The sequence below is a fragment of the Magnolia sinica genome, chromosome 9 (genome assembly GCF_029962835.1).
Source record: "Magnolia sinica isolate HGM2019 chromosome 9, MsV1, whole genome shotgun sequence".
NCBI classification, from domain to species: domain Eukaryota; kingdom Viridiplantae; phylum Streptophyta; class Magnoliopsida; order Magnoliales; family Magnoliaceae; genus Magnolia; species Magnolia sinica.
In genome coordinates this window covers 52,626,705-52,654,239 of record NC_080581.1, presented here as the reverse complement: position 1 = coordinate 52,654,239, position 27,535 = coordinate 52,626,705, and the positions used below count along the sequence as shown (strand labels likewise).

Here is a 27,535-nt window from a genome sequence, read left to right as displayed (position 1 = left end):
CTTTATATAAGATGTCAAATTTTGATAGCCTTTCAGTCACCAGGCCTCTACCCTTTGATGGCTCCTACTATGCCTATTGGAAATCCAGGATGAGGATCTTCCTCAAATCAATGGATGAAAGTGTGTGGCAAGCCACAGTGATTGAAGGGAACCCACCTACCACTGAAGTGACTGGTATCGATGGTTCAAAATCAATGAGAGTAACTCCTTATTTCTCTTGGACCACCCTTCAGAAAAATGAGAGTAGTGCCAATGCAAAAGCACTAAATGCAATCACTTGCGCACTATCACCGGATGAGTTCAAAAGAATCATATCCTGTGATACTGCAAAGCAAGCCTGGGATATATTAGAAATGACACACGATGGTACTACAATTTAAAAAAAATCTAAAGTCCAACTCCTCACAACCAAATTTGAAGAAATTCATATGGAGGAAAATGAAATGTTTATGGACTTTTACACTGGATTAAATGACATTGTAAACTCGATGTGGGGTCTTGGAGATAAAATCTTAGAAAGTAAAGTGTGTGCAAAGATACTACGCTCACTTCCTGAACAATTCAAATCTAATGTAACCGTGATCCAGGAACTTCGTGATACGGATAATATGAGGGTAGAAGAACTAGTTAGTTCTTTACAAACCTATGAGTTAAATTTTAAAGCTCCTAAAAGTAAATCTATCGCTCTTAAATCTTCTAAAGACAACTCTGATTCTGAAGATGATATGACGCTTTTAGCGAAAAAGTTTTACAAGATTTTCAAGAGTAAAAAGAGGGTTGATTTTGAAAAATCAAATGATAAGAAAAGATCAAAATCTAAATCTAAAACTTGGAAGTCTTTGAAAGATAGTCAATGTTACAATTGCCAAGAATATGGGCATTTAGCGAACAAGTGTCCTAAAAAGGACAAACCCAAAAAGAAGGGTATGTTAGTTACTTGGGATGAATCGTCTGATTTTGAAGCTTCTTCTGAATCAGAAGATTCTGAAACCGAGTCGAGCAGTGAAGTTAAAGCCCTTATAACTCTAGCCAAATTCACTTTTTCAAATCATGATGATTCAACTAGCGAAGAAAATCTGAATAGTGATTATGAAAATGAAGATGATCTTCAAGACGCTTACAATGCCCTATACAAGGAAAGTTGTAAAATTGCTGTGAAATTGAAACTTCAAAAAGAGAAATTTTCTAAACTCAAAGAAATTTATGAATCTCTTATTTTAGAAAAATCTCAAATTTCAGATTGTTTTGAAAAATCAAAATGTGATTTAGAATTCAAAACCTCCCTGATTGAAAATCTAAAATCTGAAAATGAGAAACTTAAAAATGAAGTATCTTCTCTTCTGAGTTTAAAGGATACATGGAGGTATGCCCAAGGAGATCCAAAGTTAGAAAAACTTTTATCCGGATCTAGAAAATGTGGCGACAGATCTGGGTTGGGCTACAATAAAAATGTTCCTCCTAAACAAAAGTATACTCCTCCTAAGTTTGTGAAAGGAGAGTCCTCTAACTCAAAAGAGAAAAATACTAGTCAAGGTTTTTCTAAAAATACAAAAGTTTTTCAAAAATCAAAAAGCAGCTATGTCAACTTCAAAAATCAGAACAGAAACCTACTAGCTGAAAAGATAGTTGATTTACTCAAGGAGCTCTTAAAATCTAACTCAGTAGGTCATATCCTTATAACAATAGACAGAAGAAGACCAACTATATTTCCAAACCTAAAACAGTTTTGAAATGGGTTCCTAAGGTTGCCAGCTTAGTTGCCCACACTGCTTTTAAAGCTACAAGCCATTCAAAGTGGTACCTAGATAGTAGATGCTCCAGGCATATAACATGCGACAAGGCTTTATTCACCGATTTTAAAGATATGACTGATGGGTCAGTTACTTTTGGTGATGGAAGCAACTGCAAGATTATGGGCCAAGGTACGATTCAACTCTATAACCTTCCTTTGTTTAAAAATGTTTTGTATGTTGAAGGTCTGAAACATAATCTTCTAAGCATATCTCAAATTTGTGATAATAACCATAGTGTACGGTTTTCTAATCAAAGCTGTGAGATTCTAAACAACAAGGGTTCAGTAATACTAACTGGACGTAGAACGTCTAAAAACTACTATATTGTTAGCGAATCCAGCTCATCTAATCAATCGTGTTACATGGTCCATACAGACGAGACTGATTTGTGGCACAAACGTCTTGGACATGTACACTACCGAAATCTATATAGATTGAGCAAACGGGAACTTATAAGAGGTCTACCCAAACTACAAAAATTAGATAAAATATGTGGTGAATGCCAAATTGGGAAACAAACGAGGAACTCACACAAAAAGGTGAATTCCAATACCACATCAAGACCACGGGCTTCTCCATATGGATCTTGTAGGACCTACCAAGATGGAAAGTCGAGGTGGCAAAAGATATATCTTGGTAATAGTAGATGACTTTACCAGATATACATGGGTTGTCTTCTTAAGGGACAAATCAGAAAACCTTGAAGAAGTGAAAAATGTTTTCAGAAGGATTCAAACTGAAAAAGGTTCTCAAGTCAGTAAGATTCGTAGTGATCATGGATCTAAATTAGAAAATAGCGGTTTTGAGAAGTTCTGTAGTGACTAAGGAATATTACATGAATTCTCAGCGCCCAAAACTCCACAACAAAATGGTATAGTTGAAAGAAAAAATAGAGTGCTTCAAGAAATGGCTAAAGTCATGTTGAATAGTATGAAGCTCTCAACAATCTTTGGGCAAAAGCAGTCAATACAGCTTGTTATATCATTAACCGGGTTTACACTAGTAAAGGTAATAATAAAACGGCTCATGAAATGTGGTTCGATAAAAAGCCTACTGTCAAATACTTTCGAGTTTTTGGCAGCATGTGCTACATTTTACGAGATCGTGAAAATATGGGAAAGTTTGATACGAAGAGTGATGAAGGGATCTTTTTGGGATACTCTTTAAACAATCGAGCTTATAGGGTTCTGAACAAAAAGGACCGGTGTGATTCAAGAGTCTATCAATGTAGTTATTGATGATCAATTAAACACACCAGTCTCAAGTTCAGATAATGATGAAGTTTTAGTAATTGATAAAACTGATACTTCATCTAATCAGACTGATTCTGAACTGAAGACTGTTAAAGATCATCCAACCACAGATTCTTGGAAACCCTCTCACTGGTGTTCGTACCCGTAGACAACATGAGGATATATGTAATTATATATGTTTTACATCCCAGATAAAACCATCTAACGTAAAAGAAGCTCTTGCTGATGAAAACTGGATTGTTGCGATACAAGAAGAACTTAACCAATTTGTGAGAAATGATGTTTGGTATCTCGTACCTAGACCTAAAGATAAACACATCATTGGAACCAAATGGATTTTCAAAAATAAGTCTGACGAGCTTGGCAATATAATTCGAAACAAGGCTAGGCTAGTGTACAAGGTTACACTCAAATTGAAGGTATTGATTTTGATGAAACCTTCGCACCAGTAGCACGTCTTGAATCAATTAGACTCTTTATATCCATTGCGTGTTTTAGAAAGTTTAAGATTTACCAAATGGATGTGAAAAGTGCATTTTTAAATGGCGATCTGCATGAGAAAGTCTATGTTGAACAACCAATGGGTTTTGAAGACCCCAAAAATGCTGATCATGTGTATCGCCTTAAAAAGGCACTTTACGGTTTAAAACAAGCTCCTAAGGCATGGTACGAGAAACTAACAAAGTTTCTATTAAGCCATAATTTTCAAATGGGATGTGTTAATAAGACTGTTTATTAAAAAACATAATGATCACATTCTAATAGTACAGATTTATGTTGATGATATCATTTATGGATCTACCTGTACTGACATGACTATTGAGTTTACAGATTTGATGAAATCTCAGTTTGAAATGAGCATGGTTGGGGAATTGAATTATTTCCTTGGTTTGCAAGTTAAGCAAAAACCTGATGGAATGTTTATTTCTCAATCTAAATATACTTTGAATTTGATTAAGAGATTTGGATTTAAGAATGGTAAGAACTTCGATACTCCTATGAGTACAACTTTGAAACTCTCAAAAGATTTTAAAGCTAAAAATGTGGAACCAAAATTATATCAGAGTATGATTGGTAGTTTACTGTATTTAACCGCTAGTAGACCCGATATCGCTCTAAGTGTTAGTATTTGCACTAGATATCAGTCTGATCCTAAAGAGTCACACTTGATTGCTGTCAAGCGGATTATGCGATATGTTGCTAGTACTATTAATCTCGGTATCTGGTATCCACATGAGACTAGTGTTCAATTAGCTGGGTACTCGGATGCTGACTGGGCTGGTAATCTTAATGATAGAAAATCAACCAGTGGTGGTTGCTTTTATATTGGAAACTGTTTAGTTTCTTGGTTTAGCAAGAAACAAAGTTCTATATCACTTTCAACAGCTGAAGCTGAATATATCACAGCTGGTAATGCGTGTACACAGCTTGTTTGGATGAAACGTATGCTAAGTGATTATGGAATTAAACAGGATTCTATGTTATTATATTGTGATAATTTCAGTGCCATAAATATTTCAAAAAATCCAATTCAGCATTCTCGCACTAAGCACATTGTCATTAGATTTCATTATATTCGAGAATTAGTAGAAGAAAAGGTTATATCTTTAGAATATATCCATACCGAGAATCAACGTGCTGACATTTTCACTAAACCGCTCGACAAAAGCAGGTTTAACAAAATTCAATTTGATCTTGGCATGTGCATTTTAAATTGAGTATTGATGCATATTTGTATCATATTGTATATATTTACTTGATTAGATTTCAAATTTTGTATATTGCTGCAAATCAGATTTTTTGGCCGGTACTCAACCAGTTGTGAGTATACACGACCAGTCGTGTTACGACCGGTCGTGTACATCCACGACCGGTCGTGTACATCCACGACCGCTCGTGAATCGCGTGAATCACTTAAAATTGGGAGAAATGCCTCATCTTCTTCATTTCTTCTTCACTCTCCAACGGGCCGACGTACGACTAGTCGAACCCTTCCTTCAAAATCTTCAAGGTTAGTGCTCCATTTGCATTTTTCTTGTAGATTTGAGTCTAGATTTCTTCTATTTTTCTCTTGAAGTTATCTATTTCAAATTTCGTTGAGATTTGGAGTTTTTCTTGGGTAAAATCTGATTTGAGAAAACCCACTTCTCAATCCTTTGCAACTCTCTATTTCCTTGAAATCCTTGTTGCAAATGGCATCTAGAGGGAGAAAGACAACATCCCGTAGTCCATCTTCTTCCTCCAGATCAGCCCCTATCACTAAGCGTCATCTTCGAGCTCCCGAGGATGATCCATCTTATGTTCGGGACATCAGATTGTGTAATGTTATTGTTGAACATCCTGTTGATACTAATCATGTTGCTCCATTTGATATCCTTCCTATGCTCCAAGCTGTAGGTTGGGATAACTTATTACATTAGGGTGGGCCAGCATACCGGTCCATTGCCCAGTCCATGTTCGCATGCATATGTGATTTTTCATTGGAAAATTTATCTTTTAAGATAGCCACAAGAGAAGGACCATTTGACATTGATCGTCATTTGATTTCAGCTCTTATGGAAATTCTTGTGAATGATGAGGGCATTCCTATCCATACCTTATCTGAAAAATCCTCAGTATCTGAAGAACGTATGCTCAGTAAAGATTTATGCAATTTGGATGTTCAATAGACACATAAAGGGAATGTGCTTCACTCAAAGTATCTGTTACCCAAATAAAGAGTTCTTCACAAAATCTGTGTCTAACTTGTATCCTCGATCGGGTAATAAATATGAATTGACTTCCTTCATGGTCCGTGTTCTTCATGCTGTTGCTAGTAGTGCTCATGTTTGTCTACCATCCTTGATTTGTCACTCCATTATTTAGTTTTGACTCCATCCAGGTCACAGTGACATTCCTTTTAGTTATTTGATGACTGTGTTGGCTACGCATATGTTAGTCAATATGCCGGTTAGAGAGGCACCTATCCATCATCTGATATTTAACAACTCTAATATCAATAAGATGAAGCTTGATTTCCTTCTTGGTCAAGGTGCTAGTGTTGGCAATGCTAAAGCTGAACATGAAGAAGAAGCTAGTGATCATCCTCCTACTGATATTAACATGGATGATATTTTTGACGAACTTAGATCTGACTCTGCAACTGATCCAAATTATGAGCCTTCTGAGTTTGATGCACGTCTGCATGCATTGGAAGATAAGGTTGAGAATATGAATGTTAAGATAGAAAACATGTCTGTTGCCCATGATTTACAATTCAAGTATATGCGCAAATATCTTAGGCACTTGAACAAGGGTATGCATCAACTTGATCCTTCCATCCCTACTCCTTCATCTGATTCAGATTAATTCTTTTAAGTTTTCTAGTCTGTTATAACTTTATTACTCTTGCACTAGCTTAACTAGTTTTGAGATTGTAACTATCTTTGACTTAGCTTAGTTTATGGATTATGTTATCTTATTTTCACTCATATATCTCTTTACTTATTTCTCCTCAGCCATCTGTTCTATGCTTGCTTTGTCCTATTGTGACAAAAAAGGGGAGAATGGATATGGATGTGATGTGTCTAATGATTATATTATGAGGAGGGAGTATCATTGCGTGTTTTTGATGTATGTTACTCAGGGGGAGTATGTGCAGAAGTGGACTGTATGTTATGTTTATGTTATATTGATTTATAAGTTTGCAGGATCATATTAGTATGTTGGTTGGTAACAACTGGTGCATGATATAACAACTGGTGCATGATTATTTAATCAAATATTCTATGTTATGTAACATATCTTGGAAGTGTGTTTTGTCACTAATTTGACAAAGGGGGAGATTGTAAGTGTTATAATTTATAGCCCCTTTTCTTGTTGTCAAATTTGTGGTGCCAAAGACACTGTTATGAAGCTTGCATATGTGAAGAACAAAGCTCTACTCAAGATCAGCTTTGATTGACAAGCACTGTTCACAAGTCAAGATCTCAAGAAGCTTTCAAGTTTGAGCTACATCAAGACTTCAAGCTTCATTATTTCCAAAGGTCACTCGTCTCTAAGTTTCAATGTCCTTACTTCACTATTGAGGTATGACTGACCTTAGGTTGACCTTTAGAGTAGGCCATTCTGGATACATAATTCATATGTTTTATATAAGTGAGTTTAGGCTGTTCTAAGACTAGTCCTGGACCTTGTTCGACTAGTCCTAGCACTGCTTCGACCTGCCTAAGAATTTCCTAAATCAATCGAAAGTTTGTTGCAAAATTCAGAAATTTTCTATTAGGCTTCGACTAGTCTTAGGGTCTGTTCGACTAGTCGTATGAACAGTGTCGACTGTTGCTTCGACCAGTCGTACACCTACGACTCAAAGTACAGTATTGAAATTCGGCTAGCTTCGACTAGTCATGAGAAACCTACGACCAGTCGTAGGAGACTTACGACCAGTCGTAGACTACCTACGACCAGTCATGAAACCGCCAGATTTTATCGTGCCCGAATTTTTAAATATTTGTTGGTTCTACGACCAGTCGTAGAGTTCTTTAGACCAGTCGAAGACGTGATTTGCTCACCTATAAATAGAGCATGAATCTCAGAATAAAATAAGAAATTCAAGCTACTTTAATTTGGCCTTCTGAGAGATAAGTATGTGCTCCATTTTAAGCTAAGTGTGCATATTTAATATTCTCTCTTTCTTTAGCTTTTCTTATTTAATTTTGTTCCTATATTCCAATCTTATTTGAAAAGAGGAATTTCTGTATTCCGTCTTCTTGGAATCAAAATCAAATAGAGCTATGCCCCATTTGGTTTAATTTAAAATCTATTAGAACCTAGAACCATTATAAAGTGAGTATTGGACATTGAACTTTGACATTTAAATCTCTACTCCGACTTAGTTCTTTCGGGCTGCTACAACGAAGGAGAAAGTCAGGTATTTTACGTTTATGTAATTTACTTTCATTTGGTTTTTTTTTTGAAATTTGTCAGAAAAATCTCATTGTATTGGTTATCTGAGGAGAGCCAGGAAAACTCAGAAGAGGGGTTTTTTTTTAATTGTGTAAGCCTACAAAGAAAGACACAATTGTGAAGGTTTTGGGTGAACCTAGAAAACCTATCTTTGATAGTGAACGCTGATATCCCCTGTGTGAGGATATTAGGAGTGGAGTAGCTGTGTGGCTGTTTATTAACAGTTGGTGTACACACAGGCGAACCACTATAATCCCTTGTGTTTTGTGGTTGTGTGATTTATATTTCATATCTTTAGTTATTCATTTGTGGGATGTATATGTGAATGTGAATGACTGTAATCATTTTATTTCAAAGCTTAGTGGGGAATATTGTAATAGTTTACATTTATATTTCTACAACTTATTCCTTGCTATCTCCTTATTAGTTTGAGCTTCAGTTTCTCTAATTGTTCTAGTAAGGTTGCCCTACCATTTTTATGGTGCATGGTTGTCCTTAGAACAATCAATATTTTGATATTGCATTCAGTATTATGTATTGATTTATTTGGCTATCTCACTTTCTTTATTTCTGCTGTATTTATTTTAAATTTGGCATAGTCCTATTCACCCCCTCCCCCCCTAAGGACATATAAGCTTGGCCATTTCAGTAGTGAATGCAACTACGTCTTAGCTTTCTCTTTCAAAGAAAAGGGAAAGAATTTCAGCCTGATTGTGTCATCAGATACATTAGGAAAATATAAAGTAGTTATGATCTCATCAAATTCTTTCAAGTGTAAATATGGATTTTTCATATTCAAGCTCATGAAATTTTGTAAGGAGTTAGACCACCACTGGCTTGATGTCCATATGTCCCGTGTTTTCTGGAAAAACCATGCATAAAGGTGTGCTCACCCCCTCCGGTTGTGGATAATCTCGTAAAGTACGAGGCGGGGGTGCTTGATGCACCTTATTCTCATCCTGGACTTCCTTAACCTTAGGTTGAGGTGGATTGGGCGGTTGATTGGAAATCATAACTTCAATTAACTTTGTGGATCTCGAGTGGTATCTAATCATGTGATGGATAGATAACCCCTCAACCAATTCTCCTTCACTCAAGAGACGTCGAGTGTAATCACGGACCCACTTGGGCATGAAACACTCTCGGCCCTCAATTTTAGACTCTAACCTAAACATAAAAGAAAGAAGGGAAATAGAAATCTAGAATTAGAAAGAGAGAGAGAGAGAGAGAGAGAGAGAGAGAGAGACAGAGAGAGAGAGACAGAGAAAGAAGTTACCGAATTAGAAGGTTCTATATTAGGATCTTGCAAAAGAAAAAGGAAAGTGAATTAGTTTCTAAAAATAGAAAATTGAAAGTTTCTAAACTAAATTTAGAAAGTAGATCTAAGAAAAATAAAAAAGGAAAATTTCTAAAAACAAATTAGGAAAGTTTCTGAACCTATAAATAGATAACTAAGTTAGTTTCTAAAATAATTTAGAAAACCCTAATCCTAAAAATAGAAAATAGAAAAACTCTAATCTTAAACTAATTCCAAAACTAGTTAATCTCAAAAAAATGCAACCATTAGTCCACGCCAACGGTGCCAAAAACTTGTTCACAACCCCAAGTGTAGGGTTGCGATGTAGTAATAATCTCGGTAAGACCAAGGTCGAATCCACGAGGACTAATCTTGTGTGTCTATTCTAAGAGTAATAAGAATCAAAACTAGGAGAAGATCTAACCTAAATCAGAAAAGTATGGAGTAATTGTAAGATGATGAATTTAGAAACTTAAGAATTTAAAGGTAGAAACTAGGGTTTCTAGGGATCCACTTGCAGCTATTAGGGTATTTCCTTATTTGATTCAATATACTCAATTGAAATTGGAGTCTTATCCTATTCAATTGGAAGATATTAAATAAACTCATATTTGAACTTCTATTGACCTAATTCTCAACGGATGGAAGTTGTGAACATTAAAAGTGATTCCATAACCTAACCATGCTTAGGAGACAATGGTAGACAATAGGGTATACCAATCCAACAACTAACATGGGAGAATTGTGAAGGATAGAAGGGATTCCATCACTCAGTCATGCCCAAGGGATGATGGAGAACAACAGGATTTCTTATTTTCACAAACACCAAATTTTTTAAAAAAAAAAATTAAAAAAAAAATACTTCAAGCTATTGCAGATCCATTGTAATTTTAGTCACAACAAACCATTAAACAATAAAAGTATTCCTTAAATATCAAACTTGAATCAAAGGAGTTTAACAATAACAAGAATCAAACAAGAAAAACATCCCAACCATGCTACAAGATTCATCCCTTAGCCCTATTTAAGGGATCTAGCCAACCATAGACATGATTGGATTAAAAACCTTAAAAGAAAGCATTAAAAACTAAGGAAAATGGAAGAAAAACTCTTGCGAAGCGGCTCTGCTCTTTTTCTCTACTTCTCCAAACCCTAGATATCCTAAAAAGTGCCTAGAAACCCCTATTTATAAGCCAAGTTTTGCAGATCCACAAAATCAGATCAAATTTACGCACTCTGCGTAACGCCTTCGATGTCATCGAACACCCTTCGATGACATCGAAGGGGTTTGAATCTGAAAGTCGCACATTTTCGCTCTTTCGCACTGCGTAAGTCTCTATGTCATCGAACCAACCTTCGATGTCATCGAGTGAAGCTTTGATCCATCGAATAGGTCTTTGAGTCATTGAGAATGTGTTCAAAACAATCCAGCGAGTTGCTTCAATTTCTTCAATAAATTCGATGCCATCAAGCAATCTTCGATGTCATCAAGCACCTTCCTTCGAGTCATCGAACATGTCTTCGATTGATCGAGAAAAGCACCCAGTATGTCCAGCAACCAACTCGATTTTTCCTCATAAATTCGATGTCATTGACTAGTGTTTGATGTCATTGAACGGATCTTCGATGTCATCGAATGGTTCTTGATGACAGTCTTTGTGATTTCTACGCTTGTTCTTTCAACTTCCTTCTCTACTTGGTTTTCATGGATCTTGGAGTCTTGAAATCTTCAATCTTGGTCTCTACAAGTCCATTCTTTGCCTTGGTGACTTTCGAGCACTAAACCCATGCTAAGCATTCTTTTCAATCCAAGCTCTCAAATTCACCTGCAACACACACATGAGTAAAATAGGACATTAAGCAGTATCATGTTCATAAAACCAAGATATAAATGGGGTCTAATATACAATATTTAACCCTCAACACAATCCCCAACCAGCATTTTGCTAGTCCTGAGCAAAGTATGTGTAAAATAAATCTCAATGCTTAATGTCAGCACTCTCTTTAGGAGAACAATCTTTTGTGCACTCACGTATGAATGGGTGTAATTAAGATATGGAAGCAAAATTTTGAAAATCTAGAGCCAAATCACATAAGCAACCAATCAAATAAGTTCTTGATCTATTAAATTAAAACATAGTTTGCATATCAAGTTTTTCAATGTGCTTAGTGAAAATCAACTAACTTCCCGTACGAATACTATCAATTCGTCATGTTAGCCATGCTCATCACTTAAAGATCGGTTTGGAACTCAAGTACTGATTCCGAACTTATCCCCATTTTCTTCTTTTTCCAGTTTTTTATTTTATATTGACGGTCAATTTTTATTCATTCTTTTTATTTTTGCATTCTTTTCCAGTCTTCTCATTCTCTTTCATGACCTCTTTGTCAATCTCCTATTTTTTAACTGGTTCTTTTTTCTTTTCTTTTTTTAAGGTGGATAAAATTCTCCAGACTCAATTCTCACCATCTATCAATGATTCACATACTAACAATCAGAAGTTCTAGAATGTCTTACAAAAGACAGATTGAATGTGTCCTATGATCTAAATTAATATGATATTCAAACTATCTCTTAATCAATTAAGTGCAAGCACTTAGGTGATAAGTTACTTAGATGATTGGACTCTAGCAATTCAAAATTCAATCTCTATCTTATTATACTCAAAGCATTCTTAAGTACACAAGTCATCGCTTCCCAAACGGATTTCAGCTTGAAACATTGAAAATTTTCAAAAATTTTGCTTAAAACTGAGAAAATACTAATTACTTTACCTAATCCTACTGATTAGTTAACCTAATCCCCCATCCCCAACCGAAAAATTCACATTATCCTCAATGTAAACGAATAAGCATGCAATGCAAAAGAGGCAATGAAAAGAAAAGGGAAGTGATGGAAAGGTAATACCTGAAAGAAGGAATTTTGAAGCTTTTCTATGAATCTCAGCATAAAATGGGTTAGTACAAAATGAAACTCAATAGAGTATAAGCAAACTATCTTAAACAGCAAAAACCAAACTATCCTAAACAGCATAAAAGCAACAAACCTAACTATACCCCTGTCAGACTAGGAGGTCAATCCTGGTACACAAGATTTGTCAGAGGTATGGTCATGTCCTCTTAATCGAATTTCTCAACAAACGGCTTTAAACGATGTCCATTCACTTTAAACCTATTGCCATTGTTCGGATTCTCTATCTCAATAACTCCATGGGGATAGACATTTGTAACAGTGAAAGGGCCAGACCAACGAGATTAGATCTTTTCCTGAAAAGATGTAACCGAGAATTGTACAAGAGGACTTTCTGACCTGGTGTGAATGATCTTCGAATAATGTGTTGGTCATGAAACACCTTCATCATATCCTTGTAAATTCTCAAGTTCTCGTACGCATCATTCCGAATTTCTTTTAGTTCATTCAACTGAAGTTTGCATAGCGAGCCAGCGTTGTCCATATTGAAATTCAAATTTTTGATCGCCCAATAGGCTCTATGTTCCAACTCCACAGGCAAGTGGTAAGCCTTCCTATAGACAAGTCTAAAGGGTGACATCCCAATAGGGGCCTTAAATGCGGTACGATAAGCCCATAAGGCATCGGTCAATCTAATTGACTAATACTTATGGTCAGGGTTAATCGTCTTTTCCAAGATGTGTTTAATTTCCTTATTGAAAATCTCAGCTTGCCCACTTTTTTGTGAGTGGTATGGAGTGTTCACTTTGTGGGAGATGCCATATTTCTTCATTAAGTTCACAAATGTCCTATTACAAAAATGTGAACTTCCATCACTACTAATAGCTCGAGGCGTTCCGAACTGGGAAAGGATGTTTTCTTTTAAGAATCTAATGATCGTTTGATGATCATTGTTCCGGCACGGGATCGCTTCAACCCATTTTAGAGACAGTATACGGCGAGCAAAATATATAAATTTCTACAAGATTAGGGGAATGGTTACATGAAATCGATGCCCCAGCAATCAAATGCTTCAATTATCAGAATGGGATTTAAAGGCATCATGTTTCGACGAGATAATGCTCCCAATTTCTAACAATGCTCACAAGCTTTGTAAAACTCATGAGTGTACTGGAACATAGTGGGCCAGTAAAAGCCGCGCTACAGAATTTTGGTCATGGTATTTTTGGCGAAAAAGTGACCACCACAGGTCTGAAAATGACATTAAGAGATGACACTTTGGTGTTCATTGTCTGGCACACATCTCCTTAAGATTTGTTTTGTGCAATATTTAAACAGATATGGATCATCCCAGAAGAATTTGCTACCTCGGTCAAGAATTTTTTCTTATCTTGCACAGTCCAATGTGTCGGTGTGAAACCTGTAGCAAGATAATTAGCAATATCCGCAAACCAGGGTGAATGGGAGACTTTAAACAATTGTTCGTCAAAGAACATGTTATTTATATGTGTCATCGCAAGGGAATCAGAGAGATCAAGGCAGGAAAGATGGTCAGTCACTACGTTCTCTACTCCCTTTTTATCTTTTATTTTCAAATCAAATTCTTTGAGGAGGAAGATCCATCTTATCAGGCGGGGCTTAGCATCATTCTTAGAAAGAAGATACTTAAGTGCCGCATGATCTGTGTAAATGACGATCTTGGATCCGATCAAGTAGGACCTAAATTTGTCCAAAGCGAACACTACGGCTAAGAGTTCCTTTTCCGTAGTAGAGTAGTTCACTTGGGCAGGATTTAGAGTTCTACTTGCGTAATGAATAACGTAGGGCTTCTTTTCTTTTCTCTAGCCTAAAACCACCCCAAGAGCATAGTTAGACGCATTGCACATAAGTTCAAAAGGAAGGCTCCGGTCGGGTGGCTGCATGTTAAGTACAGTGGTTAACATGCCCTTAAGCTTAGTAAAAACTACTTAGCATTGCTCAGTCCACTCATATGGTGCATCCTTTTGAAGTAGATTACAGAGAGGACAAAAGAGGTGACTAAAGTCTTTTATGAATCTCCTATAAAAACCGGCGTGTCCTAAGAAGGATCGCACATCTCATATGTTCTTGGGTGGACATAAGTTAGAGATAAGATCAATCTTATCCTTATCTACCTCAATTCCCCTGGACGAGATAATATGTCCAAGGACAACTCCCTTACGAACCATGAAATGGCACTTCTCCCAATTCAGTACCAAAAATTTTTCCGAACATCGCTTCAACACACATTTAAGATTCTCCAAACAGTCGCCGAAAGATGGACCAAAGACAGAGAAGTTGTCCATGAAGATCTCTAAATATTGCCCCACTATGTCAGAAAAAATACTCATCATGCATCGCTGAAAAGTGGCGGGAACATTACACAGTCCGAATGACATCCTTCGGTAAGCAAAGGTGCCAAAAGGACATGTGAACGTGGTCTTTTCTTGGTCCTCAAGGGCTATCTCGATCTAATTACATCCCGAATATCCGTCAAGGAAACAATATTACGAGTGACCAGCTAACTTTTTCAAAATTTAGTCAATGAAGGTTAAAGGAAAGTGGTCTTTCCTTGTGATGGTATTCAATTTCCTATAGTCAATGCACATTCTCTAACTAGTAGTAACTCTAATTAGCATGACTTCATTATTGGCATTGGCTACGATGGTGATTCCGAACTTCTTAAGAACCACCTGAGTTTGACTTACCCATTGACTATCGGATATCGGGTATATAATACCCACATCCAATAGTTTAACTACCTCGGCTTTAACCACTTCCTTCATATTTGGATTTAATATACGTTATGGTTGCCAGGAGGTCTTCGCATTATCCTCCAGATAAATGCAGTGAGTACAAATTGAAGGGTCAATTCCCTTGAGGTTCGCAATCGATCATCCAAGAGCTCCTTTATACTCAATGAGAGTAGAAATGAGCATACTCTCTTGTTCTTGCTCAAGGTAAGAAGAAATCACTACCAGGTATGTCTCATCTTGACTTAAATAAACATATTTCAAATCAGATGGCAGAGGTTTTGGGTCAAACTTCGGTCCCTTGAGACTATATGGTAGAGGCACTACATTAGTTTGGGGCAATTCTTCAAATTGTGGCCTCCACCGGTTAACTTCAAGTACCGGCACGGTATCAAGCATGGCCTCTGCCTCCCAAATCATATCATCATCAAAATCATGGGAGTGGGTCAGGCACATCTCTAGAGGGTCGGAGGATAAAGTCAAAAGTGTTTTATCTTCCACGAAAGAATTAATCATGTTAATGTCGTGAAAATCATCTTTCTCTAACTGTTTACCTATATTGAAAAAGATATTCAACTCCAATGTCATATTTCTAAAAGATAAACTCATGACTCCATTCTTACAATTAATGATTGCATTTAAAGTGGCAAGGAATAGGTAACCAAGAATGACTAGAATTTGAGTGCTCATGTCTACGATGGGTTGAGTATCCAGGACAATAAAATCTACCGGGTAATAGAATTTATCAACCTGGACCAACACATCCTTAATTATCCCTCTCGGTACTTGAACTGAGCAATCGGTAAGTTGTAATGTGATCTAAGTGGGTTTTAATTCACCTAGACCCAGTTGTCCGTAGACCGAGTATGGGATCAGATTTACGCTCGCTCCTAAATCAAGAAGTGCGTGCTCAATGTGGTAATTCCCAATTATACAAGCAACGGTTGGGCAACCGAGATCTTTGTATTTCTGTGGCACATCTTGTTTTAGGATGGCACTCACTTTTTCAGTTAAAAAGATTTATGTTTTGAATTTTTTGCCATCTTTTGGTCGTACACAACTCTTTCAGAATTTTGGCATATGAAGATGTAACGCCCAAGTTTTCGGGACCTGAGTATACAACTCGTTTCCTGAAAACCCAGGAGTTAATAGATAATCATGTGGAAATCGATATAAGATCAAAGTGTAGATAACGGAAATCAAGCGTAGTATAAGCCATAACCAAAATAGGAACAATATCCGAGCCCACCCAGCTGGGGATGTTTTCTGCTCGAATCAAGGCCTGATGAAGGCCTAATTCTAACCTTTTACATGGCTTGTTGAATGCCAGATCTCGGTCCTGTTTGAGGGTGGTTTCAGCTCAGGTTCATGGCCCACCTAAAGGCCTATCTTCTTCTCATTGCACGGCCAGATCTCAGCCTGCTTTTAGCTCAACTAAGGAGTGTTTTCAGTCCACCCTTCTGGACTGATTTTGGTCCAAAACGTGATTTGGTTTCGGCAATGGTCTTAGCCATAGTAACTATAATCGGATGAAGATGGAAGGGTAGGGAGTTACTTGGGCTTGAATCGGACGTGACCTGAACTCGATTGAGCTCAATTCGGAGTGGAGCAACACACTCACCCGCCCTCATTTCTCTCTCTCTATTTCTTTTCTCTTTTCTCTCTTTGGATATCCCTTACTTCCTCTCTATTGTGGTGCTACAAATCTGCACTGACCCAACTCGGTACGATCTTGTGCAAGCTGAGTTGGTGCAGTGCGGCACTGAGTCCACTCGGTCACACCCAGCCACTCTCCTCTCTCTCTCTCTCTCTCTATTTCTTTCTCTTTTCTCTCTTTCTAGCTCTGGTGTGAATCCCGAGGGCAACAGTGACCCTTTTATAGTCATGGGAGAGAGAAGTCCAATGGTTGGGAACAAAACGTCTCTTGTAAGGGTCATCTTCGAAAATCCATAATGCATGGGGTCCATCTGACCCAGAGGATGGATTCCCAATGCAATGGCCCACCAGGAAAGAAAACTTTCAACCCTGGTGGGGTCCATCTCATGATCATGGGTCGGATGGGTTAACGAAAAAGATGAAGTGGCCATTAATGGCAAATCATCCTCTAAGGTATTTCAGTATGATCTAGTCCATTTGAGCGGACCAAATGGGACTACTGACATTGCGAGGCCCACTTTTTGGGCCTTTTACGTGCGTTTCGGAATATCTCACGAGATATTCTAATACTCACCACTTTCTTAAGAGATGGAGCATTTCTCTCCATTATCTCGTAACACCTTGAGGTGAGGGGCTAGGATCGTTCCACGTGGCCCAGGGAACGGCCAGAACCATGCCAACACTCACTTCCCAAAAGGGAATATCTCCCTTTGCTTTGTTCGGTGTAGGAGGTTGCTCGGCCATTTTCAACAATGGAGAGCGCGGTTTTCAAATGGCGGACGGATGGTTGGGTTTGCATGGCCACACCGATCCTAGTCTTACTATGTGACCCCCTGTTGGTCCTCCACTCAATGATCTTGGCCACTCGTATAGTTTTGGATCAGTCCTTATCCCAAACCCACCTCTCTATGCATGGGCCCGCCAGTCTATAGGGCTTTGGTCGGCCGGGCCCCATAAATCCGATGGACGATTCGGATCATCCAAATAGTGGCCAAGGTCACCCACCTTGGGAGCTGACGTCCATCAGATTCAAAAAGCTCAACGGGTAGGAGAAATTCGCTTTTTGCGAATAGGCTCGGTCAAAGCCGATTTGACCCCATTTGATCCATCTGGTGCACTTCGCGTACGAGTGCACTGGGTGCACTCGCACTTTGTGTGGGGTCCACTATGATGTTTATAATAAATCCACTCTGTCCATTCACCTTGGGAGCCCCACCTAGGGGTCCTGGCCCAGTTTAGGGCAGAACTGAGGCACAAGTGGGCCGTATCACACGTCCCAGGCTCTATTTAACCTAATATACACCGATCCAATGGTTGGATCGGTTTGAAAATTTGTTTCAACGGTTAATTGGGAATTTGAGGGGCAGTGAGTGCTTGGTTGGCTATTCATTAGCCCTCAAAGGTCGATTATTAGTGCATCGTTCCAATACCCCTTAATTAGATGATTCACGTACTGTTTTAACTTAAGGTGTTCAATCGAGCTTACCCTGATGGTTGTTGTAGGCTTCGACTCAACTCCCAAAGCCTCTGATGGACGGCTTCAATGATGATTAGAAGCCCCATCCTGCATACGTTGAGTTCAAGTTGTTTGTTAATTGTTTCTGGATCCCATTGAAGTAGGTTTTAAATGGTAACACCCATGTACCAGAGGTGTGGGGTGTTACAGAAGATATTTATTTAGCCATATCTAGTAGAGGGATGATGACCTTCACTTATTTCAGCACCTCTAGAATGTCCTAAGAGTTAGAGAGAGGTTTTGGTGCAATTAACCATTGGGGGAATGGTACAATCAGCTTGCCTTGAAATTCCTATTCTAACTCTTATGAAGTGTTGCTAGGTCTATCAGTTTCATCTACTTCTGGGTTCTTAGACTCCTCAGCCGTTACCAAAATAGATTTGTCAATTATTTTCCCACTCCTAAGAGTGGTGGCTTGCTTCATTTGATTTGAAGAGCTTGGATCACGTATTTTGTATTGCGGTTTAGGATTGGTGAAAGGTTGAGCAAGAAGCATCCCTCTCTATAACTGTAACACGTGAGTCCATCTTTTACATAGATTTTGTAAGTTCTCGTATTGCTTGGGTAAGCTCCTGAATTTGTGTTGAATTTTGAATCAGTTCTTCTTGAGGTTTCCCTTGATTTGGAATTTGATTAGGGAATCCTTGAAGAGTAGCAGTTTGTCCATTCCTCCAACTAAAATTTGGATGATTTCTTCAACTAGGATTGTATGTATTAGAGATGGGTCCATTGAAAGGTCTTTGGTAATTATTTATGACTTTTGATTGCTCATTTAGTACCTCTTGAAAAGCAGGTATTGTTGGGCAATTTTCAGTTGTGTGAATGTTGCAAGCACAAATACCACAAACAGTTTCCTTAGCCTTATCCTTCTTTAGTTCCATAGCTTAGAATTTCCTTATGAGATTAGCCACTTTAGCATTAATGTCATTATCCTCTTTCAGAAGGTATATTCTGCCCCTCTCCTTCAATTGAGTGAGCCTAGAGGTGGTGCTCAATTTTAGAGAGACTTCTCATGATTGTGCGTTTTCAGCAAGCCTGACTAAATAATCTCACCCATCATCAACATTTTTATTCATGAATTCTCCATTGCACATTTCTCGACCAATCGGCGCATCAAAGATGTCAGTCCATCATAGAAAACGTGTGTAATGCGCCACATTTGAAAACCGTGTTGTGGGCATGAACTAACAAGATCCTTGAACCGCTCCCAACATTGGAAGAATGTTTCATCTTCTTTTTGGGCGAAGTTCATGATTGACTTTCTAAGGGTGTTCGTTTTATAGTATGCGAAAATTTTCTTTATGAACTCCTTTGTCATATCATTCCATCTACCAATAGATCGAGGACGTAGTGAATGCAACCACGTCTTAGCTTTCTCTTTCAAAGAAAGGGGAAAGAGTTTCAGCCTGACTGTGTCATCAAACACATTAGGAAAATATAAAGTGGTTATGATCTCATCAAACTTTTTCAAGTGTAAATATGAATTTTCATATTCAAGCCCATGGAATTTTGTAAGCAGTTGGATCACCCCTGGCTTGATGCCCATATGTCCCGTGTTTGCTGGAAAAATCATGCATGAGGGCATGCTCACCCCCTCCGATTGTAGATAATCTCGTAAAGTACAAGGTCGGGGTGCTTAATGCACCTCATTCTCATCATGTACTTCCTCAACCCTAGGTTGAGGTGGATTAGCCGGTTGATTGGCGGCCATAACTTCAATTAACTCTGTGGATCTCGAGTGGTGTCTAATCCTGTGATGGATAGATAATCCCTCAACCAATCCTCCTTCACTCAAGAGACGTCGAATGTTATCATGGATCCACTTAGGCATAAAACACTCGCAGCCCTCAATTTCAGACTCTAACCTAAACGTAAAAGAAATAAGGGAAATAGAAATCTAGAATTAGAAAGAGAAAGAGAATTAGAAAAAAGTTACCAAATTAGAAGATTCTATGTTAGAATCCTGCAAAAGAAAAAAGAAAGCGAATTAGTGTCTAAAAACAGAAAATTGAATGTTTCTAAACTAAAATTAAAAAGTAGATCTAAGAAAAACAGAAAAGGAAAGTTTCTAAAAAAAAAATTAGTCTCTAAAAACAAATTAGAAAGGTTTCTAAACCTAGAAATAGAAAGCTTAGTTTCTAAAATAATTCAAAAAACTCTAATCCTAAAAATAGAAAATAGAAAAACTATAATCTTAAACTAATTTCAAAACTAATTAATCTCAAAAAAACGCAACCGTCAGTCCCCGGCAAGGGCACCAAAAACTTGTTTACAACCCCAAGTGTAGGGTCGCGATGTCCACGAGGACTAATCTTATGTGTCTATTTTGAGAGTAATTAGAATCAAAACTAGGAGTGTAACGTCCCGAATTTTTCCCAACTTGGCGATGGACGTCCTTAGGCATAGGGTCGATCATAACACCTTATTAACTTCTCAAAACTCAATCATAAAGACTAAAATCCCCTTTTAACCCATTTCCTTCAAAATCTCACCTTTCACCACCTTATTCTTCAAAATTTTTTAAGTACTTTCATATTAGACACAAATCATAAAGTTTAGGTGATGAAGAACAATACTTAAACTAAAAATTACTATAAATAGTAAATAAATAAATAAAATGAATTTTTGAACATTAACCTTTTGGAATATCACGAAATAAGTAAGCTATTTGGATAGATCAGCTTCTCCTACCTCAAAATCATATATTGTACGTCGAATAACTCATTCTGGGGTGCAAGATACACTCATTTCTAAAATCCCGTGGCAAAACACCACCAGACACCACAGTGGGCGGGTGGCACCACCGCCGGGTCGGCGGCGCGCCGCCGAAGCACCAAGTTTTGGTGCACCCTAATTGCAGATTTTCTGCACTTTTCGATCGACTTCAAAAAGTCATATCTCCCTCGTTACAACTCCAATTTAGGTGATTCAAAAGCTAAATTGAAGCTTGATAAGTCTAGTTTCATATAAAAATAAGAGAAAAATATAATAAAAATTTTAATATAATTGAATCTAGGTTGATGTGATAACTGTCTGAAAATTATTAGTCCGGACAACTACTACTTCTAGAATTTTTAGAATTTTTCTACAATATGAAATCTAATGAAATTTGGTAGAGATGAAGTAGACTTGATGATGAACTTCTAGAAAAATAATTAAAATAATATACTTACTAAAAGTGCCAAGAAGGGACATAGAACTACCCTAGGACCTTATTCTGTCAAAATTAGGGCGAAGTTTAGTTAAGTACTAGACTAAACAATTGATAGATTTGGCTTGAACCACTTTCTATGCAAACTACAAGACCCAAAACAATTAGAATCGCTAACGCTACATTACCTAAAAACCTATGATCCATCTCAAAACCCAGTTGCTCTCGGGAGCGCGTTGAAACTCCATATCGGACCTAGACCACACGTCAAAAGTCTGATGACCGCGAAACTATACGGTTATGACTGCCTTGTTGGACTTGACCACCATCTCGGAAATCAAGTCCTAATAGTGTCCAAAAACGCACAACTTGAGCCCGGAGCGAAGTGTGTGAGAAACGCGAATATCTTTAGGAAATGAACTGAAACTTAAGTGAATTGAGCCGTTCGCTTGCAGGCCAAATCTGAGGTTTCAGACCATCAAATTCTGACCCAATTACACCCTCGGATCAGAAAAATTTCTAACACATGTCAGTGTACTTGTGGCCCTAATCGAGTATCGGTGACCGTTGAACTGAAACTGGTCCTTCGCAGTCGATCCGTAAATCCGACCGGACCAAAAGCTTAGCCTGACCTAGATCCAATGTCAGGGAACTTTCCCCAAACCGTTTGCAAAAAAGGGGCCTCCAGATGTGCTCCGTTGGACCGAAACGGCCACCGTTTGGCTATAACCTACGTATACCATGGCCCTAGGGCCATTCCCATCAGTTTTGGGCCTATATAAGGGCCTTAAACCCTCTCTCTCCCTTCACATACGAATTTGCAACCCTATGAGAGAGAAGGAAAGAGAGAAAGTGGGGGAGAGAGTTCCTAGGATTCGATCTCATCGCTCCACGTGCTTAACCACCCTGTCTGTATAGCTATTCCGGCGATTCTGACTCCGTTCTTAGGTAAGAAATTCTAACTCTAATCAGTTTTAGGGATTCAAGTAGAGTAAATGGTGAAGTAGCTAACCCATTTCATGTCATAGGTTGTCGTTGTGCCGTAGGTGAGGACTTAGTGTTTAAACTGAGTTCGTTACGAGTCTACCGGCGAAAGGTGTGGACTATAAACATTTAGGTTATGGTTTTCAAGGCTTTCAATGTCGGTAATGGTTTATGACTGACTTGATTGCTGTCACATGTGCTGAGATACGATGTTTTCCATATATTACATATAGATATAAACTATGTTGAGTATAATGCGTTCTATGTGTTTGTTGAAATGTCTAAACGACTATAGAAATATGATTTGTGATTGTCATGCTCCTAAATTGAGAATATATGATCGTTGTATGAGTAGCAGCTCCTTTGTGAAAGGATTTGCCCTAATGTCTGTTGGAACTAGTATATTACACGTATGTGTAATATGTAGTCTAAGTGTTTGACAAAATGCCTGTATAAGTAATTAGTTGATGCTTTGTATTTACGAGGGTTGTTGAGATAGCATTCTCAACTGCCTTAGCTATATGTATACTTTTCTTCATGTAACTTTAATTTCAAGTGCATGTTTGTGTAGCAAATGTATATGTAAAATATCATATTGTATGTGTTGAATAATATGCTCAAATGATATGTACGTTGGAATTGGTTGTTAAATGCCGTATGACTATCATGTATGCTTACTTCTAACATTTGACTATGATCGGGACTATGACGTAGTCCAGCCAATCAGTAACAATTCCTATTTGAGTGACCGAGCTAGTCTCACCACATTTGATGCGTTCGAGGAATCCGAGTCGTACGATAATTGTCGACAGTGGTTAGCACTCCATGTCGATTAATTCAACGTACGTTCGTACCAATCGAACTTGTCAAGTAACCCGATTTGCCCACTGTGTGTTTACCATATATAAACACTATTGCTTGAACCTAAGGTACCCCTTACCAATGTAAATACCCGTCTCAACCATGGTACCACGATCCGCTAAAACTCATGAGCCGGGCATAGTGGTATGGGACACCGTGGTCAAGCTGTCGGCCTACACTGGGGCAACAAGCCTCCTCGTAGTGACCAGTGAGCAACCCAAACTCGTGAGCCGAATACGATGGTATGGGACACTGTATTCGAGCTGTCGGCCTACACTGGTGCAACCTGGCTGTGGCCCCAGTCTGTTTGGTGATGAGCCTTCGAAAATAGACTATCAGTTGGTAGGGCGTTGGTGGAGTGACCTCGAGTATGAAATAGGCCTACCCCAGTGCAGCCTGGCTGTGGTCCCCAGTCGGGTTGGTGACGAGCCGTCTAAAATAGACTGTCAATTGGTAGGGCGTTGGTGGTAGTGACCTGAACTTGCCTATCGTATGTGATTAACTAGGATTAACGATCCTAGATGGATCATTGTTTGGGTAAATAATACAAGGGAGGTACCTTAGCTTCCCAATCCTGCTGTATGAATATGTCTAATTAAGAACTTGGCTAACACGACCATGCATCGCATTGCACGGTGCTTTGGCGAGGAAGTGCACCGAGGAAGGTGTGCATGCCGCGATCGTGAGATGATGTCGCTGAGGGAGTGTAGGCGAGGGCATGCATCATTATGGCATATCATTCCTGCATTAACAAGAATACTTAGGACTTGATTGTTGTATTGCTTTATCGTTACTGCTTAACTGAATTGATAACATGTTAACTTTTGTCTTATAGATCCACTGAGTTGATTACTCACTCCCACGTTCTGGGAAGGTGTTTTAAAACACCAACCAGACCCTATTGTAGTTGCAGATGATGTTGAGGCTTGCGAGATAGAGTACCTTCTACGATGACGAGGAGGAGTTCTCCTACATGTAACTCTCTGGCGGGTCTATGTAGACCTGGAGTTGCGAATTGGGGCTACAGGGATATGGATAGATGACATTACACTTTATCATTTTTTTTATATCTTTTGGAGTTACACTTGTATTTATTAACCTAGAGACGATCATACTCTGAAGACTTACAATCACTTGTATGTTTTATATATCTATCATAGTCTTCCGCTTGCGTAATCTAATTGTCTCTGAAGTATGATATGCTGATTTAGTGTAATCCCACTCATGTTTAAATGCACTAATATGGACAACATTCAATCATCATTATCTATGTTGCATAAGTGATGCACCGGAACTCGAGGGCTGAGCTTCTGCTCGACCCCCGATTTTCAGGGCGTTACAAGGAGAAGATCTAACCTAAATCAAAAAAGTATGGAGTAATTGTAAGAAGATGAATTTAGAAACTTCAGAATTTAAAGGTGGGAACTAAGGTTTTCAGGGATCCACTTGTAGCTATTAGGATATTTCTTTATTTGATTCAAGGCACTTAACTGGAATTGAAGTCTTATCCTATCCAATTGGAAAATATTCAATAAACTCATATCTGAACTTTTATTGACCTAATTCTCAACGGATGAAAGTTGTGAAGATTGGAAGTGATTCCATCACCTAACCATGCCCAGGAGACGATAGTAGACAACAGGGGATACCAATCCAACAAATAACATGGGAGAATTGTGAAGAATAGAAGGGATTCTATCACTCAGTCATGCCTAAGGGATGATGGAGAACAACAGGATTTTATATTTTCACAAAATCCAAACAAAAAAAGAAAATACTTTAAGCTATTGCATATCCATTGTAATTTCAGTCACAACAAACCATTAAACACTAAAAGCATTCCTTAAATATCAAACTAGAATCAAAGGAGTTCAACAATAACAAGAATCAAATAATAAATAAAAAAACATCTCAACCATGCTACAAGCTTCACCCCTTAGCCCTAGCTAAGGGATCTAGCCAACCATAGACATGATTGGATTAAAAACCCTAGAAGAAAGTATTAAAAACTAAGGAAAATGGAAGAAGAACTTTTGGGAAGCGGCTCCACCCTTTTGTTCTACTTCTCCAAACCCTAAATATCCTAAAAAGTGCCTAGAAACCCTTATTTATAAGTCAAGTTCCGCAGATCCGCAAAATTGGATCAAATTTACGCACTCTGTATAACGCCTTCGATGTCATCAAAGCGGTTTGAATCTGGAAGTCGCGCCTTTTCACTCTTTCACACTGCGTAAGTCTCTGTGTCATCGAACTGACCTTCCATGTCATTGAGCGAAGCTTCGATCCATCGAATAGGTCTTTGAGTCATCGAGAATGTGTCCAAAACAGTCCAGCGAGTTGCTTCAATTTTTTCAATAAATTCGATGCCATCGAGCAATCCTCCATGTCATCGAGCACCTTCCTTCGAGTCATCGAACATGTCTTCGATTGATTGAGAAAAGCACCCAGTATATCCAGCAACCAACTCGATTTTTCCTCATAAATTCGATGTCATCAACCAGTGTTCGATGTCATCGAACAGTTCTTGATGGCACAGTCTTTATGATTTCTGTGCTTATTCATTCGACTTCCTTCCTTCTCTACTTGGTTTTCTTAGATCTTTGAGTCTTGAAATCTTCAATCTTGGTCTCCACGTGTCCATTCTTTGCCTTGGTGACTTTTGAGCACTAAACCCATTCTTTTAGCATGCTTTTCAATGCAAGCTCTCAAATTCACCTTGTAACACAAACATGAGTAAAATAGGACATTAAGCAGTATCATGTTCATAAAACCAAGATATAAATGGAGTCCAATATGCAATATTTAACCCTCAACACCGCCTGTTGGTCGCATTTCGCTATTGTCAAACTTATAATATAATAGTTTATATTTTTTCTTACTTTCTTTTTCGACGGATTTCGATCTTTGCATATAATTGGTGGTTATTCTAACCATCTCTTGGCATGATCTTTCCATATCTCCCATAAACTGAGATGGTATGCTTTTAGAAATTGACCATTTTTCAAATTTTTCACTATCTTTCCATAAATATCATGAAGGATATAAGCTCCTCCATGGAGAACTTTTAGCACTTATATGTATATGGTACATCCCATGTAGGCGACCATTTATGAAATTCAACATCCTTAGTCTCGAGAGGCAATATCACTTTCTAAAGCATATCGCCTTCACTGAAAGCTTTCTTTTTTACTTTTTTTTTATTGTATGCTCGAGCAACTCTGGCCTTGTTTATCATGATGAAATTTAAGGCTCTTAACCGAATTTCATCTAAGCCCTCGAGTTCAACCAATATAGCCTCTATGACTCGGTCGGGGTCAAGTACGCATGATAGGCTAGTCATAATGATGGCATAGTCACTTCCAATGGTTAACACAACATCATGTCTGTATATTAATCTGAATGGACTCATCCCTATGCTTGTTCGAAATAAGTTGCGATAAGCCCAAAGAGCTTCTAACAACTTAACATACCATTGTCTAGAATTCCCATCAATCATTGTCCATAAAATATTCTTGATAACCATGTTACTAGCCTCGACTTGACCATTGGCCTGAGTATAGGAAGGTGATGACTGCATCAACTTGATTTTATATTGATCAACCATTGTGTAACACCCTATACTTTTCAGTACTTGGGTGTTACCATAAAAACTTAATCTTATGGATGAATGGGTAGGATTATCAACCTAACTTGATTCTACTGTCAAACTACAATTTTTAAATTGAATCTAACCAGTGAGAGGAAAGCATCAACCTTAAATCGAGCCACCCAACTGATCATCACTATTTGGGTAGTCATTGAACTCCTAGGAAACTTTTAGGCGATTGAAAATCAGATTGAGTAGCAATCCGACCATGGGATTTTCGATAATAGACATGTAGAACCCTGTTAAAGACAAATCAAGCCATTCATCATCAACATTGGGTCCTAAATCGCTAGTTCCACCACACAACATGGCCACCATGTTGCAAACACGGTCGTCGGAGTCAGTCCACATTAGCTTGGAGACTTCTAGAAATGTCGGTGATCAGAGCGGGAGGCAATTCGACCATCAGATGATTGAGAATGCCTTTTATGGTGCAGAAAGGGAGTTGTATGGCCTGCCTAAGTTGCAGATTGGACCCATCTTTGATTTAGGGTCATAATGAAGCCCTATAAATAAAATGGACGGAGTGGATTCGTCAAAAATATCACCGTGGGCCCCACACTTGCGGTGTGTGTACACCAAAGGGTAGTGCACCCGCTGTGCACTGAACCTGCCAACCGGTCAACCAGGGCTGACCTGAAAAATGCCCGAAAAAGAGAGGTTTCTTCTCTGTCTCCCATTTTCCCGCCTATGTGCATTTTAAATGGGGACCGCCCATTTGTTCAAATTGTGGCCCAACATCAAGGACCAGG

The 27,535-nt window shown here is 38.3% G+C and overlaps 1 protein-coding gene and 1 non-coding gene across 5 annotated transcripts in view; one reads left to right on the top strand and one right to left on the bottom strand.

Annotated features, from left to right (window-relative positions):
- LOC131255437 (ankyrin repeat domain-containing protein EMB506, chloroplastic) overlaps positions 1–27,535 on the bottom strand; it is an 86,644-nt gene that overhangs the window by 14,821 nt on the left and 44,288 nt on the right. The window lies entirely within an intron of this gene.
- Positions 19,305–19,411, top strand: LOC131257146 (small nucleolar RNA R71). Its single transcript, XR_009177161.1, has one exon. It is a non-coding gene; the product is annotated as a small nucleolar RNA R71 (small nucleolar RNA).